At 44.6% G+C, this 16,945-nt stretch overlaps 1 long non-coding RNA gene across 2 annotated transcripts in view; it reads right to left on the bottom strand.

The window, feature by feature from the left end:
• Positions 1-16,945, bottom strand: part of LOC116286019 (uncharacterized) — a 136,133-nt gene that overhangs the window by 46,205 nt on the left and 72,983 nt on the right. For both annotated transcript variants that reach the window (XR_012065434.1, XR_012065433.1), the window contains exon 3: positions 12,720-12,869. This is a non-coding gene — a long non-coding RNA (uncharacterized lncRNA). The remainder of the gene's footprint in view (positions 1-12,719; positions 12,870-16,945) is intronic.

Genomic DNA, 16,945 nt, shown 5'->3' on the forward strand with positions numbered 1-16,945 from the left:
GAATGAAATAATATCATTTGCAGCAACATGGATGGACCTAGAGATAATCATACTAAGTGAAGTCAGACAGAAAAAGATAAATACCACATGATATCACTTATATGTGGAATCTAAAAAATGATACAAATGAACTTATTTATAAAACAGACTCAAAGACATAGAAAACAAACTTATGCTTACCAAAGGGGAGCAGGAGGGATAAATTAGGAGTTTGGGATTACCAGATACAAACTACTGCATATAAAATAGGTGAACCACAAGGACCTACTGTAGAGCACAGGGAACTACACTCAGTATCTTGTAATAACCTATAATGAGAAAGAACATGAAAAAGAATATATATATATGTGTGTATAACTGAATCACTATGCCACATACCAAAAACTAGCACAACACTGTAAATCAGGTATACTTCAATTTTTTTAATTAATTAATTATTTTAAAGTTTAATGATAGAAAGTTTGGCCCATTAAGTACAGTTTTAGTAAATAAAATTATTCCCCCAAATTCTCAGCTGGGCAGAGGGCAGGTCAGCTCCAGGTGCAACTGAGGACGGAGAGAGGTGGGTTCCACCCAGCCCCACATCCCGCTCTCCCCAGCACCACTGCAGGCTCCTCAAACTGGCCTTCTGCACAGGGCCGGCTCTCCTTCCTAGAAAACGTTCCTACTGGGCCTTCTTCTTGCGAGGTGTCTGCTCCCACACAACTGTACTTCGTAGTCTGGCGTGCTGTTGGACACATGGGTTTTGGATTTCAACTGCCTGATTTTAAGTCTGGGCTCCATATTTCCTGGTTCCATACTGTTTATGTGACCTCAAGTTGAGTCTTTATTTTCCTTACCAGTAAATGGTCATAGTAACAGTACCTACCCTGTTGGGTTTTCTTAACAATAAAAGAATAATAAACAAAAATCCCTTAGCTTGGTGCCTGGAGCACCATAAATACTTACTAAATATAAGCCAATGTCATTTAAATTAAAGAATTAACTGCTAATAAGGCTCAATGCTGCTCTTTCTAGAATAACACAGTGATTCACAGCATGAATTTGGAGCCAGTCTGTCTGGATTCAAAACTCACCTCTACCACTTCCTAGTTATGGGACCTGCTTTGGACAAGTTACCTAATAGCTCTGTGCGTCCATTCCCTCAGATGTAAAACAGGGAAAATAAAAATACCTACCTCATTAGGTTGTGGTGAGAATTACCTACATTAATAGTTGTAAAGCACTTAAACCAGAGCCTCATGGAGGAAATGTCAGTAGGTGTGAGCTATCAATAGTATTTGCAGAATTATTCACTTTTCAAATGCTCCTCCATTGTCTGAAGGAATGAATCTGTAATGGTGAAAGGTCCAATGATATGGACTTCGGGGGAAGTTATCTGTAAGTGGGAGGGCCTTCGACATCTATCAGATTGAACCATCTGTGTGGGCAGTAATTCTCTTGGGCTGCCTGAAGCTCCAACCACACTCGTGGCTCTGCCTTCGAGCCTCTAGGCAGCAGCCAGACCACCCCAGTGTAGAGATGGGAGAATGATGTCCTGTCACCCTCACAGTTATTGAGAAGGGGCTGCTGGAGCAGGTGTCAAGCCTGTTTCCTCACACACCCTAACCCAGGGCAGACTTCATCCCTGATCTCTGCAGAGCTCAGTGCTGTTCAGCTACTAAGGAAAGGACCACACCTCCTTGGGGCGTTCCTCTCCTACAGACCCTGCCAAACCCCTTCACCCACCTCCTCCACTACAGGCACAAGCCATTTCCTATTCCTCTTTGTATTCCCAGAGCCTGACACATACCAGGTGCTCACTAAGTCTTTTCAAACAGACTGGTTTATCCATAGACAGGCTCCATCCCTACTCTGGTCCCCTGCCCACCTGTCCACTTCTGGAGCTGTTACACCAGACAGCTTCTGGGGCCCTATGTTTGGAACATTCTTTGCGGGCTTCCAGGATTTCTAAATCACAGCAGAGACACCTTCATCTGTGACTGTCAGTGGTCTCAAAGAGGACATCAGCAGAATGTTCCAGGGCGATGCCCTGAACTCAGCCAGCACAGGACTCTCAGAGACCCAGCAAGGCGGACACACCCCGCCCCAGGAATTCCATCTCAGCTTGTCCAGGTTTCAAAAGCGGGATTCTTAGACCACTTCTCTGAGGGAGTCTTCTGGTATGTTCTGAATGCTCTCTCTGGGTTATTTAAGGACTCCGCATTATTTCCTCACGACTTCACCCACAATTTTTGATTCGGCCTCTCCTGATTCAAAATAGCAAGACCAGGCATCCACATAGCACGTGTCCCCCTTTATTTCAAGATGGTATAAAATGTAGAAATGTGTGGCACAGCCCCCTAAAGCAAGTGCCTTGCACTGGATGATTGCAGTACCTTTAATTGTCACAAATATTTAGAAGACTCTCCTTCCATTTTACAGAAGAGCAGACGGGGGCTGAAGGAAGCTCAGTGACTTGGACAAGCTGCTTAGTGACGAGCTGGGACACGGCTCGGGGACTCCTAGCTTCTATTTGCACTAGAGGTGACTGTGACATCAGAATTGGAGAGAAACTTACAGATGAACTAGTCCAGTGTACTCCTTCAAATTTGATTCAGGAGAAAAATCGAGCTAGTTCTAAAAAGAAATATTTTTTTAAACCAGAAACAAAAACTGGACCCTAAAGTAAGTAGAAACGGTTCGCATGCAGCAGGAAGTAGGGAGACAAGGGTGGAATAACGCAAAGCCAAACTCATCAGCAGCTTTAATACTGTACAGGGTGAGCCAGCGCCCACAAACGTCAGGTCATTACGTAGCACGCCTGAAACTAACGTAACTGCACATCAACCATATTTCAATGTTTAAAATAAATAAATATATAATAAGTTTAAATAGATAAAGGATGAACCAGTGTACTGTACTAACCCAACTATTATTTACTGAGGATGGGGCACTGTACTAAATGCCAGGGAATCAGACATGAAAGCCTCCACCACATTCCAGTCTGTAGGATGGCACAAGAAACAGGAAAATCAATGAGTTACAGTGAAGAGTGGTACGTCTTACAAGAACGGTATCTGTGGAGCGTAAGGGACTCCAGAGACTGGTACTTCTCCCAGCTCAGAAAGGTCAACAAAGCTTCAAAGAGGAGGTAGTGTTCAATTGAATACTGCAAAGCTAAGCAGGGTTTACCCGATGGACAAGGGGAAGATGAGGATGTTCCTAGCAAAGGGAAGAGCTTGAGCAAAGGCGGGGGGGCTTGTAGTAACACAGCATTGTGGGGACACTGCAAGTGTAACTGAGAATGGGCCAATACATGACAAGTCTCTGCTCTCGTGCCAAAGACCTTGAACTTGAACCTGAAGGTAACAGGTAACCGACCAAGGATTTTGTTTTTCATTGGACATAATGCGATCACATTCCTATTTTAGGAAAGTTCCCACTGGAGGATTACTTAGAAAAGAGAGGACTCCGAAGGGGGCGGGGAGGGGACAGTTGAAAACATGACAGTCCAAAGCAGGTGAGAGATGATGAGAGTTGGAATTTCAGGGGCCGCAGGGGGCACAAAAATGTGTAAAGGATATTTCAGAATTAGAAATTGATGGAGCTTAATGATACAGGACATAGGAGAGAGAAAAGTAAAAACTGACTCACAAATTTCCCGTGAGCAGCTGGGAAGAAGGTACCATTGTCTAAGACAGAGGAGGAGAGGCTGGGGGAGCAGAGAAGTTCATTGGTTGAGCTGACAAATGTTGAGTTAGAGATGCCAGCAGGCCAGGTGAGGGGAGAGGTCAGAAGGCAGTGGGAAATACGAGTTTGGGCCCAGGAGCAAGGACTGGAACTGAAGTCTTTGAAATCATCAATATACAGATGGCAGCTGGGGTCATGGATGTGGCTGTAATTACCCAGGGGACACACAGTATCAGAAAAACAGAATGAGGCTCAGGACAGCCTTGGGGGGCAACAGTAGTTCCAGGGATGGAGAGAAGGATGAAGACACGTGTGTAAGGGACACAGAGAAGTGACTAGAGATGAGAATACGGAAGAAAGCGGAGTCACAGAAGTGTGAAGGGGAGGGAAGACAGCAATGGAGCTCACACTGCTTGAGCTCTGATGATGCCCCCAGCCCTAGCCCAGGAGTCTCACACATGTTCTCTCACTTACCGCTCCTGGAAACAGCCCGCGAGTGAGGTATTAGTATCCTAATTTAACTAAAATGGAAATTGTGGCCCAGAGGAGCGCAGTAACTTGCCCAGGATTACACTGCTACCAAGTAGGGAAACGGGGTTAAAGCCAAACCTATCTGGCTCCAAAGTCCATAAGACTCTTTTTATAGCATAAATTGCTTCAGAAAGTCAAATAGGGCTGAAAAGGGCTGAATGAATGTCAGTCTTCACTCAGCTAAGGGTGCGGCTTCCCTGTGGTGAGGTGCCGTGAATAGAAGGTGGGGTGAGAACGCAGACACAGGGAAGGGACAGTAGCTTTTTTGAGAAAACTGCCCTCCCCCATTCAACAAACACTCCAAAATATTTTTGACTGTCCCTATAATGTGCCACACACTGTTCTAGGCGCTGGGGGTCACGAGCAACTGTTCTCAGGGAGCTTGTGTTCGGGCAATGGGAGAAAGTTACTTAGCACATCACATCAAACACACAGCGTATGTCAGACAGTACGAAGTGCAAGGAAAAGAGATGAAGCTGGGAGGCGGCAGCGAGTAAGAGGCAAAGCGGGAGGAGGGAAGGTCGTCCGTCGAGCAAGGTGGTCTCAGAGAAGACTTAGAGCAGACACTTGAACGAAGGAGACTGGCCAACAATCCAAGGGAGAGGAAGAACAAAAGCACATGCCTAGAGGTGGGATTACTCCTGCCTCCATCCAGGATCCACAACTGACAAAGAAGCCAGCGGGGCTGCCATGATTTAAGCAGCGGAGGGAGTGACAGAAGGGAGACCCACAGGGGCTGCAGGGCACAGGACCCTGGAGGCCACGGCAAGAAATCTGGGTTTTATTCCCAGATGGGAACCTCTGGAGGGAAGAGGTGCTGTCCTGCAACATCCATCCCAAAGGCATAGATTACTGGGTCAGGGCACCCTGGAAAACGGGGCTCCCATCCTCACCGCCTTCCTGGCTGGTGTGGTGGCCCAACAGTGATGAGCAGAACGGCTGGAGGACCAGAGGTAGGCCCGGAGCAGGACACTAAGAGGACTTCCCAGCCCCAGCTTCAGTCGTCAAGGGCCCTGGCATTGGTAGTGTGTGATATTCATCAAAACCGCCACATGTAGAATAACCCTGGGTGCCCTGTGTATTCCTGATGGAAGTCTGTATCTCCGCCCACCCCCACCACCCAGAACTCCTCCTAACACAGAAACCAAAACAGAAATGGAACTCTTAAACATCCAACACCTTGAACAACCTCAGAGAGATGTGACGTCCAAAAGCACCTTCAGAGATTTAAAGCTGATGCTCTGTTCAGTGAGTTCCAGCCCGGCCCCACCCCATCAGCTCCTAACGCAGGAAGTGAATCACAGCTGCACAGATGACACGCACGGCCCAGTGCAGGGCTTGTCAAGGGCATCCCACAACAGGGTCCTGACGCTGACCACACGCAGCCGGCTCCACACCCCAGGAGGGTTCATGTGAGGGAAGAAGCAGACAGGCGGCGGCCTCAGCCCAGGAGGCATGTTAGCCCTAGGAAAGAGTTTTGGAGCTAGTCTTCCAGCAGGACAGCATTTATCACTCTTTACATTTCTTCTCCTAAGCCCATTTGGTAGGATAGGAATGTCAACTGAGGCCAACAATATCGGGTCTCTTTAGGGATAACAGAGGCCAGATGGCAAAGGAAGCTGCTCACTCCAGGGGATTTCACTGACCAGCTTTAGGAGAAGGGCTTCGGCACCTACTGAGGGCCTCATAACTGGTGTGTCCCTGTGTCTCAGTCTGCTTAGGCTGCTGTCACAAAATGCGACAGACTGGATGGCTTATAAACACTGAAGTGTATCTCTCACGTTCTGGGGGCTGGAAGTCCACAATCAAGGCATAGTCACATTCTGGTTCATAGCCTTCCCACGTGTCCTGACATGAGGGAGGGGTGAGGTAACTCTCAGGTGCCTCTGTGATAAGGGCACAAACCCCTTTCGTGAAGTCTCCGCCCTCATGACTAAGCAACACCCAAAGGCCTCACCTCCTAATACCATCATCTTTGGAGGTTTGGATGTCATGACCCTGGGGGAGACACAAGCAGACCATAGCACCCTGGCTATTAGCATCCACTGACATGGCCCTCTTTCCCCCTTTAATTATGTCCTGAATTGAACATCTGATTTTTTTCCCTTAATTCCTGAGCACTCTCAGGATGGGATCAGTGTCCTTATGAGAAGAGGAGGAGACATCAAAGCTCACTCTCTTTCTCTGCCAGGTGAGAACATAGAATGAAGGAGGCCATTTGCCAGTCAGGAGGAGAAGCCTCGCCGGGAACTGAACCAGCTGGCACGCTGATCCGGGTCTTCCAGCCTCCAGAACTGTGAGAAATAAATGTCTGCTATTGGAGTCACCCAGTCTGTGGCATTTTATGACAGCAGCCCAAACTATGACAGTCTTCATTTGTTGTTCTCCCTCTCTCTACTCCACCGGACTATAAACTTCTCATGACAGGAAATGTAACTTTTTTCTTTATGTTTCAGCACCTTCACATTTCTAGAACAATCCATCAGTCATAGGAAATATTGAATCCACGCACTGAATGGATGAATCTGTTGTCACACCCAGGATGGGGTCCTTCCCCAGAGAGAGACTTAATTTGACTGTGTGGCTCTTGGTGGTGGAATTTCAGGAATGGGGCAAGTGAGAATCTCGCGGCTCCTTTTATATTCTGGAAAGGCAGCTGCTTCTTTGGCTTTGCCTGGGTGAGCCCTAAAAATTACACGGTTCTCCCCTCGTACCCACCTTAATGAGGTCTTAAACTGAGCCCCTGGTTTCTGTTCCCTCCAAATCCGTGCGCTTGAGATGTTTTGTCCGTGTCGCGATTCTGTTTCACCGTTCACCATTCTATTCTGGACTTCACGCCTGCTAGCCCTGATGTGCAGTTTGGAGGCAACACTCAACACACTGACCTGGAGGCAAAGATCGTCCATAACACAACAATCTGGAGCATCAGAAGATTTTCTCCTCTAAACTCCTCAAATCATTTAAGCCGCAAGGAACTGCAAAACTCCATTATGTAGAAAGCCTCCTTAAAGCGAGATGGAATCACCTCCCTAAAGCAGTTACAAATTTTGTTTCCTTTCACCTTCTACGTTTGTTTTTCCAAGAGAAACATTCGCTCACTTTTTTAGCTACCTGCTAGAGTCATGCTGGAAAGTGAGATGATTCATCAAGTTTCCAGGGCAGCTATAGGGAACCCAAGCCAGGCAACTGGACACTTGTGTATAGAGGGCGGGTAACACCCTTTCTACCCAGGTGGAGCTCACTTATTTTCCATAGCATTTAAAAACTGGGCCTGGCACCATTATTCACCCTATTTATAGCTTAACGTGCAACATAATATTTACTCCAGGCTCCAATAGGAATGCTTCTTTTAAATGTCAGGGGATTATTTACTATGGTAAACTAATTAGCTGCATAAATGCTTCCCTTTTCAAGGGTGGGTGAGGAGGAGACTGCTAATGCTTCTTGGATTAACCTAGCATTATTGTCGTTTGAAGTTCTTTTACATTTAAGAGAGTTACTGCCAGACTGCCCAACTTTGCACGCAGAGTACATCTGTTGCTTAAGTGATGGGAAGTTATTTTATTTTAACTCACGGGGTGAAATGCAACAGAATATGAATGCCATGCATCCTGAATTAAGAGAGAATCATGCAATTTGAACATGGGGGGAAAAGTCAACATTCCATGTTCTTGATTGGCTGTTTTAATTCACACTACTATGACAAGTAGATCAACATGCAAAATGGTTACAAATGAAAGAAGCGCTGAAGGTTGATGGTCCCTAAGGGATGATTACAGTGGTTGAAAGCAGTCTTCTTGGATTTTTCAGGAATTCAATTCAATGATGCTAGTAAATAGCAAATGAGATCTAGATCTGTGGAATTGTCATATAGGGACATATTTCATCTTGGGGAGTGGGGGACACGCTCACAAAGGGATTATTAATATGAAAAACTATTTAATGGAACTTAGAATGTAGGGAGAGAGAAATCCTTTTCAAAAAAGAAAACAGCCATATGTGAGTTTTTAATACATCTCACCCCTGTGCCTTATTTTTCCATAACAAGAAGATTTTAAGTAGGGGGTGGGTTTCTGACCAAGGAAGTAGCATAAAATGCAATCCTATATATGAACAATATCACAGATCAAAAACAGTCATAATTAACTGTATTTAACAATCATACTACTGATTACTGAGCTTTCTCGGCACAGGCATGGCTCTGAGTGCGTCACAGGAATTGTCACTGGATCCCCAGGGAGATATGTACTGTTATTCCATTTTCAAGATGAAGAAATTCAGGCAAAAAAAGTTAAAGGACTCATCCAAGGTGAAGTGAGGAGGTTGGAAATAAAAGGGGAAAGTTCTCAAACTGTGATTTGGGGACCCTTGGAGGTAACTGTGACCCTTTGCAGAGGTCCAAGAGGTAAAAACTCTTTTGTAATAAAACTAAACTATTATTTGCCTTTTTCACTCTCACCCTCTCAGAGGTATACAGCAGAGTCTTCCAGATGCGACATGATGCATGACATTGCAACAGACTGCATCCGGACATGTGGACATGCCAGCTTCTACCAAGCCAGACATTCAAGAGGTATGCAAAAATGCAACACCACCACTCTTCTCACTAACTTTCAGGTTTGTTTTGAAAAACAGAATTATTTTCACAAAAAAAATTACATTAATATTTAATGGGCTTATTATTCTTATTTTTAAATGAATTAATAAATATGTTTTTATCTTCTTGGATTTAATTTGTAATATAGTAAATACCTCTAGCTGTAGCCCATATAAACAAAAGCACTATGGGGTCCCCAACAATTTGTAAGAATGTATGCGTCCTCAGATCAAAAAGCTTAAGAGCAACTGAAGCACCATCTTTCACGTCATATAAAATAAGCATCCACAGATCACATACATTTAAAAAAATCATCACGTACACTGATGACAGAAGAGGTGATGATGATGTAGCAGGATCTGTGTGTTGTCAAAAATATTGATGGAAAAATAAACAAATAAATAAAAATCAGTCTATGGTCGAATAATTTTCAACATCTGAATATTTATATACCTGACTCTGGAGCTGAGATTTAACATTTTAATCTAAATGTGTCCTTTGGCTTTTAAGAGAACCACTGCCTAGTCCCAACAGCCAGTCTCACTTTTTCACATCACTCCAATCTCCACTTAGAAGACCTGGCCATCCTATCTAAAACAGCAACCTCCCCCATCCCCTCCATTATTCCCCACACCTTAATTTGCCTTATTTCCCTTTATAACAGTTACCGCATCTAATATACACATATTTTTTCTGCACCCTTCACCTTCACATGAATTGTAAGCTGCATGAAGGCAGGAATATTTACCTTTTTGTTCACATTGCAACCCTAGTACTCAGAACAGTGCCAGAAAAGTAGTAGGTACTTGATAAATAAGTATTTGAATAAATAAACAAATGTTTTACATAGAAAATACAATGGAAGAGCAAAAACGAAAATAAAATAGATGCTTTAAGCACAAATTATCCAAACAAATCACCAATTCTGAGTAAATAGATGAGTGCGTGGTTGTCCTAGATGAGTGCGATACGTTGACAACGTTATGTCCTCTCCCTAAGCTCACATTTCCAGCTTCCCTTGCAGTTGCGGGTGTTGGACTGAGTTCTAGCCAGTGCTTCTCAAACTTGAATGTCCCTTCAAATCGCCTGGCATTCTTGTTAAGCTGCAGATGTGAATTCAGTAGGTCTAGGGCCTGCAACTGTATATTTCTAACAAGCTCTCAAATGAGGATAATGCCTCTAGTCTCTGGACCCATCTATGAAGTCTCTTCAGTATCAAGCCTTTAAAACCTGTGCATGTAGAAGCAATGACACCCCAGTAGCCATGAGCAAACCTAACACCCAAATCTTGGTTTCTTCAATAAAAGGAACCCTGGCTCCTTGGGGAAATGGCTGATTCTAAGACTGGGGCAGATAATATGAGCCTGAAGGGCACTGTTGTACCAGAAATGAAGGAAGTTCTTACATATATCACAGGGACACAAGAGCAAACTGAGAGAGTCCCAATGGTCAAAGCTGGATCAATTCGAGCCACAAAATAAGTAAGGCATAACTGATCATATAAAATAAACATGTGAGAGTCCACACTTACATAAATGAATTAGTGAATAAATTAACAAACAGGAGAGAAGAGATGCCTCCCCTGCAGAAGAACTCCAAATCATTTATGTAGATGCTCCGCCCCCAGGGAGGAGGAGCAGACCCCACCCTTAGGTGTGAGCTGTACGTTGTGACTCCAAAGTGCAGCATGAAAAAGGGGGGGAAGAGTAACTTCATAGTCAAGACACCTGACAAACACACCTCAGCTAAGTGATCAAAGTCACATCAACAGTGGTAAGTCATGTGGAGTGTGCGCACCCTTGATATGATGTGATGACAATGACCCTTGGCCACTGTGGTTTTTCCTCCCCAAAACACATAAACCCAGTCTAACCGTAAGAAAAACACCAGACAAATCCAATACACGGGCATTGTACAAAATGCATGACCAGTACTCCTCAAAACTATCAAGGTCATCAGAAAAAGGAGAAGCCTGAGAAATTGTTACAACCCCAGAGGAGCCTAAAGAGACATGAAAACTACATATAATGTGGGATCCTGAAATTCTTTGGTAAAAGGATATTAGGTTAAAAAGTAAGGAAATCTGACTATAGACTTTAGTTGACGAACTATCACTATTTATTCATTAATTGTAATAACCGTACCATACTCATGTAAGATACCGGTAACAGGGAAAACTGGGTGCAGGGTTTATGGGAACTCTGTAGCATCTCAATTTTTCTGCAAATCTAAAACTGTTCCGAAAAATGTCTTTTTAAAAATTTTTTCATGGGATTCCCCCTGCTCTCCTTTTTCCTTCCAAGACAGACCCATACGAACGTGAGAGTGACGGCCTCTTAACATCTGTCCCCCAGGGACCTTACCTGCCTCATCCCAGTGCCAGCCCTGTTCTGAAGGAACTCTGAGGACGGCTGATGATATAAAATGGAGGAGGGTCAGCTGCCCCGGGTAAGGGTGAAATAAATATTAAATGTGTTAAGCCACTGAGATTTTCGAGTTTGAGTTGTTACTGCAGCACAGCCCAACCTACCCTCACTAAATGTAATAATCTATACCAGGGGTCGTAAACAATGACCCATTGGTCGAATTCACTCTGCAGACTATTTTTGTATGATCTTGTTGCTAAGAAAGATTTGTACATTTTTAATTGGAAAAAGGTGGGGTGTATGTGGAAGTGGGGGGAAAGGGGAGAAACAGAGACCATAAGGTGGCCCGAAAAGCCTAAAATATTTACGATCTAGCCCTTCGTAGAAAAACTGTGCCAATTCCAGATCTACATCATACAGACTATCCTATTATAGAAAAAGTTAAATCTACATAGAGTTCATCACACTAACCCTCCCAAAAGGGCCCCTGAACCCACAGGGCTCCTCTCATTGCTGACAGGAGCAATTCAGAAAGGAGCTGGACTGTAAGAGGTTTCCAGTGATGACAGATGCATGTCAGTTATATCTCTATTTAAGAAATGCCTTGAAAAAATGAAACATATTATTAAGCATCTAAAAACACACTTGTTAACTGAACCACATGTATTTAATTCTTTTCACACTGCAGCCAAAAGATACTTCCCTTACACTGTAGAAATGGGCCCTTTACAAATGATGTACTCTACTAATTTCAAAAGATGAAATTTTAATCCCCATAAAATATAAGAAAGGAGGTGCTTCATAGGTGAGTGTGGTTATTTTTCTGACAAATTTTCCAGTTAAACATAACTAGTTCAGCCGGAGCCCTCTACTATGACTCACTCTTGAATTCTTTCCTGCCTGGAGCCAAGGACCCTCACTTGGTGGGGCACATGACAGGGACTTGACCGAGATGTAGGACACAGCCATCCTCTCACCCATTTTTCCTGTATCACAGAGATTAATCTTGTATAATCTTTGAAGTTTGTGGGCCAGTATGTGGAATACCGGTTGGGCGCTCTGGCTGGACTTCTCTGCCTCACACCAAACCCTAAAACTTTGAGGAAGGGACCACCTGTGCGGCAACCCTCGACCAAATGAGGATGCGGGATGAAGGCTGGTAAATCAACCTTCTCCACTTGCTTGTCTCAGGCAGAGGATCCTGCGTTAAACATAATGTCTTCACACACACTTCTCAAGTCTTGCCCTAAAGGCATGGGAATTCTGATAACCTATTTATTGTTTCTTTTCTTCAAAAAGAAAAAGGTAAGTGGTGCGTTTATAATTCTATCTGTTGTATCATCAAATATATGCCTGAACAAAAGTGAACTTTCATTTTTGACCAAACATCTATGAAAACTGAAGTCCCCACTTCTAATTATATGCATCTGGTGATTGAAGAATTTTCCACAGACTAGCTCCTGGCTCCCTGTGGAGCTCTGGCCCCACCTTAAACTTTGTTTCCCTCTTGCTGGGCTGCACCCCACAGGCCCAGGAGGCCTGTCCCCACTCACCTTCAGGACCGAAGAAAGAGCCCCAGAGTCAGTGACAGAGACCTCAGAGGTTTAACAGATGGAGGGGCTTCCATGTCTGAAGTAAGGTCCTGGGGAGACTCCCTACCATGGGCGGTAGAAGGCAGGCAGGACAGCAGCAGTCTTCGCTCCCTGGGGGAAGAGGACGTTGCCACTTAAGCGGGGAATTACTTCAGGCTGGCTCACTGTTACCAGGAAAACCAGCAGAAGGGGCACGCCCCTCACCGCCCTTTTGACAGCAGTCACTAGCTGGGACCGGGGGCAAGTACATAGGAAGAGCCTGTGAGGAGGGTGTAGGGGAAGCAGGCACTGGTCCAACAGGGTTTGTACAGAGAGCAGGAGAACAGCCACCCAGAGTGGCCTGACCGCACACCTCTACAGCGCACACCTCTATGCTTCCTGTTTTGGGGTCCGCAGTGCACGTTCACAGGTACAGAGCATCTGGCCCTAAGGCTTACAACCAGGACAGTGGTGTCAGTGTCACTATACCAGGTAGTCAGCAGAGCATCTGTAAACCACAGAAACATGTCCCAGTAAACTTACCTGCATGAATCCCCAGCTCTGCTTTCCCTTAGCCGGATCTCAAAAATGCACACAGCCCCTCCGAAGTCACCTGACAGCTGGGGACGTGAGATCCAGAAGTCAAGAGTAAAAAGACAGCAGTCGTAACAAACTGCAGTTTCTTTCTCAAATTTTACAACATATGACCATGTGAGCACATCCCTCCGGCCCTCCCAGGGCCTGGGGGCAGGGTGGGGGCATGCAGAAGAGGGTCCTTGAGGGTTAAGCTTCAATAGCTTCAGGGCAAATCCACCTCTGGGCATAGCTGGCCTCCAAGCGATGGACTATAGCAGAGAGTCTTGAGCCAAACTGCCCTGGGACATCATCCTAGCTCCGCAACATGAGTTCTTCCCATCTCTCTGACCATCTGATGTCTGCATTGCACTCCTCACTACTAGTTTCTCTATCAATTGATTTCAAGGAAAAATGAAAACAAAACAAAACAACGCAAAAAAAAAAAACCCACGAAGAAACAAAACTCTGGATGACTTAACACAAAAATAAATAAATATTAGAAAATACTTGGTGCCTGCCACGCTAGAGGACATTGGTAAATAGGCTAAAACCAAATGCAGTTTCTGGATTCCACGCCAAGGTAACCACTTGAAAAACATTTCTCAATAGTCTCTGTGTCTTTATCTCTTTCCATTAGAATTCAAAATTCTAGGCAGGAGCATTGGATTGGCTGAGCACGGTCATGTGAATGAAAAATATTGCCAGCTATATCAGTAAACAAAGGACGCTGCAGCCATCAGGTCATCAGCCCTTACTGCCGCCCCGAAAGGAGAGAGGGAACTCAGGATGGAGACAAGCAGGCAGCCCAGGCTCTGCAGCCACCCCCAACGGTGCACCCAGAAGGAACTCAGGATGGGAAAGAACAAGATACTGGCCCTAGACAGCTAAGGTACATATCAAAGGAATGATTTCAATGAGCCCAGACTTTGGCACCTCCCCAAACATAGAAAAGCACTAAATTCCTTAACTTGAGATATCTGATTTTCTTTAATTAACGTAATCTCTGATGTTCCAACTGCCTGGTCTTTGTTGCAAAAACTCCTATATATCCCGGCTCCTCCCTTGCCTCTTCCGAGCAGCCTCTTAGAGCGATCTGAGAGGCCGCCTCCCGGGCTCGAGCCCTCGGAAAGTCTGCTGAATAAAACACACCTCTCAACTTGTAGGTCGTACCTTTTTTTTTCAGTATCTTTATTCTAGGGGACATGAAAGAATTCATATGATTTATATGAGGTGAAGGAAGGCCCTGTCTAGCATGAAGATGCATCTTTGGCAGATTCTCAAGAATAGGGAGGAGGTCTGGATGTTGGGTATCCAAAAAAAAAGAGTCAAATGTCTTCCAAAGCTTTTGCCCCACTCCTTTGCAACTATGTGGGGTTTTGTCCCTCTTTCTCACTAAGCTGTGAGCTACTCTAGCAATTATCTTGCTTTTCTTTGTATGCCCTACGCCATGCAGCACAGCGCCTGGGTTAAAGTAGGTAATCAAGAAAAGTGTTGAGTTGTTGTGTTTGTTTTGTTTTGAATAAGAAAATTCATAGAGCTCTTGAGAAACACAGACCAAAATCAAGCTGAGGGATGAAACAAACAAAAAAACAAAATCAAGAATAGTTAAATCTCTGGACCCAGCCGCAGGGTCACCTGGAATCCATAAGGGCTAAAAAGTCAGATATCAAAGACTAGCATCCACCCCAGGCCGGGATGGACAAAGGAAAAGGATCCAGGAAGAAGTGCCCAGAAATTCTGCCAACCAAGCAATTCTGTGGTTAAGTCGGGATGAAAATCCAGAATGTAGAAACTCAGTGATTTCTTAAAACCTTTTCCTATCATTTTTAAAGTAAAAACGTCCTCTGAATTACTGCACTTTTTTCAACTGCACCAAAAGGGGTCTAGACCAGTGTCACTACCAAGATGAGGCTCCCTGAGAGATTGGCAAAGCTGCGTGGCTCCAGGGAGACCCCAGGAAGGACCAGCTGATCCAGAATGATGGGGCGGTCAGTGAGGGCTGATGGGGAGGGAGCCCGACACAAATAACTAGAGGATCCTTTTCCCCGTAGGATCACTCACCTGGGGGCTGTGGGGAGGAGGAAGAAGAGCCACGGAGAGAGGCAAGAGAGTGAAGTCAGTGGGGGTCACGGTCAGAGACGGACTAGGGGGAAAGGTTCCTGAAAGCCATCGCCAGGAGAAAGAAATGTGCCTCAGGTGAAGGCCATGTTCTAAACTGCACTGAGGGAAACAGACAAAAAAACAGGCAGCACAGTGAAACTGTAGGACCAGACAATCCGCTGCTGGGATGCTTAGCTCCTAAAGGACAGACGTCTGCAAATTCTTTCGTGTGGTTAAACATTCATGGTCCCTTTTTGATATGTCAGAATTAGGCTCACTGATAATTAGAACACTTCTTTGTCTCATCACCTCTGGGTTCTGGATGTTCCTCGGAGCTGGATGATCCTCTGAGTACAGTTATTTCAGAGAGAAATGGTGGGATGCTGAAAAGGCAGCCTGGCCAGTCACACTGCAAACCCTCAGGGCTTCCAAGTTTAGAACTCAGGCTGTGGCTGTGGCTTCCTGGTTTGTTGATTAAGATACATGAATGATAGCTTTTTATAGATTTTATGACTCCTTCGTAAGTAGCCCTCATTTTAAATTCAAAGAACCTTTCTAATTTTGGGAAGCAACTGGACGCCTTGAACATTCTTGCTGGAGAATGAGTATCTCGTGGTAGATGGCCGTCACACCAGACTATTACATCTATAAATAGTCATTCGTGGATCTTTTTCTGGCCAGAAGAAAGCAAATGTTCCAGGTTTAACTTGCAATATGCAGGGATGGGTGCCTGTTCATTTGGAAACTTAAATATTTTCAGCATTTTATGTCTCAAACTTTCACCCAAATAAGACAATTTTGACTATCTCCAGAGACCACTACTTCTCATCCTTTATGTTTCATTACAATTTTATTGAGTCTAGAAAAGCCAGATGGCTAGAGATATCAGAGTATGAGTTAACATCAAAGATATTTTGACCTGCAGAAGAGCAGATACTGTATTGAGACAAGCAGAAAAATGACTTCAAGGGTACAGTGAACAGATGTTAGTGCTGCATTTTTCTAATATATTTCTAAGACCCTCACAACCAGGGAAAGATAAAGAAAACATTTTTAATCAAATATCTTTTCCTTAATCCAAATTTGATCTCCTAAGTATGCTTCTAGTTTGCTTTTGAGCACCCTTTGATTATTTTTGTTGACTTAGAGGAACTTCAAATTTGAAATTAATCTTCAAACCTGCTTTTTCCCTATCATTCTCTCAGCCCAGACTAATGGACAACTCCCGTGTGTTTTCAGCACAATGCTGTAGATGAAGAAAGTCACCTGCCATGTCAGTAAACAAAGGATGTTGTGGCCATCAAGCCATCAGCCACTGCAGCCTCCCTGACTGTGCACCCTGAGGGAATCCGGATGGGAAAGAACAGGATACTGGCCCTAGACAGCTAAGGTGCACACGAAAGGAATAGTTTCAATGAGCCTAGACGCTTGCATCTTCCCATACAGAGAAAAGCACTGAATTCCTTAACCTGAGATGTCTGGCTTTCTTTAACTAACAGTAACATTTCAATGTTCCAACTACCTGGTTTATG

This window comes from Vicugna pacos, chromosome 29 (genome assembly GCF_048564905.1).
Source record: "Vicugna pacos chromosome 29, VicPac4, whole genome shotgun sequence".
Taxonomy (NCBI): domain Eukaryota; kingdom Metazoa; phylum Chordata; class Mammalia; order Artiodactyla; family Camelidae; genus Vicugna; species Vicugna pacos.